At 24.5% G+C, this 1569-nt stretch overlaps 1 long non-coding RNA gene across 1 annotated transcript; it reads left to right on the top strand.

The window, feature by feature from the left end:
- Positions 1 to 367: 367 nt before the first annotated feature.
- Positions 368 to 1040, top strand: LOC135931754 (uncharacterized). Its single transcript, XR_010573145.1, has 3 exons — positions 368 to 444; positions 532 to 733; positions 916 to 1040. It is a non-coding gene; the product is annotated as an uncharacterized LOC135931754 (long non-coding RNA).
- Positions 1041 to 1569: the final 529 nt, after the last annotated feature.

Raw genomic sequence — 1569 nt, 5'->3', positions numbered from 1 at the left:
TCTTACTCACTCAAACGTGGATCCTAATATACAGTAAAATAAAAATAATGTCCCTTTTTTTTAAAAAAAGATGTTTATAATAGTCAAGAAAATGAATGTATAAATAATATCATAAAAGAAACAATTACCTAAGAAATTAAATAAAAGCGGGAGAGCATTAGGATTTACAATATTGGATTCACAAAAAAGTACATTGACTTTATTTATTGTTAATAGTATATTATATAGAAAAGGCATACAAATAAGAAAATCATTAGATAAAAAGTTAAAATTTCAACAAGACCTTAATTCCCAAAACTTTGTTGATCCAAAAATAGTTGATACCAAAGGTAAATTGTTGATAAAGACAAATTTTTAAACTTTTTTAGATTATAAAAAATCTTCTTTACACCTTTTGAAGGATCTTCAAGTGGACTTAGTAGACTTTGTATACTCAGACTCAAAGTTCAAAAATTGTAATTTTATAATTATATACAGTTAATTGTAATTCTTAAATATCATGATTAATTTAATTTTTTTAAATATTTAAAGCCATAGATGACCCACTCGTTAAAATCATTCAACATACATTTAAACATTTTTATAATCCAACTACCAATATTTGGAGGAAATATCATGCTACTAGCTTAAATTTAGCGTCAGCAAAAAAGAAAGTCTCTCAAAATATAGGAAGGGTGCTAACTGCTCCATCACGATTGGAAACAATTGAGCTAGATGGGAATTGTTTTTACCGGTAATTTAAAAATAATTTTGGTTGTATTTTTTTTACTAATATACATAGAATATGGTTTTGTTTCTTTCTTTACCTTAAATTTTAATGATTATATCCTATATTAATTCATAATATTATTTTTTTAAAACATTGATAGGTTTTTAGAAACAGTAACATAATTAAATTTTTTAAAAAATAATTAGATGTATAAGTATGGAGATAACAGGAAAACAAGACTCCTATGGTTTGATTAGATCACATATGGTCTTGCTGATGCTGCAAAAAATAATGATAAAAAATATATTAGATTACTCAAGGTCAAAATACGTGTGAAGATGATGTGCAACAGTATATAATAGAAAAGGCAAGTAAGAATGGTGAATGGGCAACGAATATTGAATTGCGAAGTGTTGCCACACTTCTCAATACCCCGATATTGGTGTATGCTAGGTATGGAGCTTCATTTTGCTGGCAAATGTATCCACCATTTAAATATGATGATGGAAATATAAAAAATTTGACCAAAACATTTATATTAACAATTCTGAATTCCATTTTGTAAATGTTATTGATTTTGAAGATTAATTACAAATGTTGATATTTTATATTTTTTACCAAAAGTATTTTAGTTGATTGTATTTGTCTTGTTTTTATGCATATTTTTTTTTTATTTATCCTAATTTAACATATTATAAATAGATATATAGACTACAAAGATATCTTTTTTAATCATACCATTTTTATATACATTTCATTACAACACCAACACCATATAATCATTCCAATTATTATTTTACTTTAATTAGTTTGTATTGCTAATACAATTTTTACATTCTAAAAATAAATTTGGAGATTTT

The sequence above is a fragment of the Gordionus sp. m RMFG-2023 genome, chromosome 1 (genome assembly GCF_954871325.1).
Source record: "Gordionus sp. m RMFG-2023 chromosome 1, tfGorSpeb1-WG-v2, whole genome shotgun sequence".
Taxonomy (NCBI): Eukaryota; Metazoa; Nematomorpha; class Gordioida; order Chordodea; family Parachordodidae; genus Gordionus; species Gordionus sp. m RMFG-2023.
The sequence above is the reverse complement of the archived record's forward strand: the minus strand, read 5'-3'. Positions and strand labels throughout refer to the sequence as shown.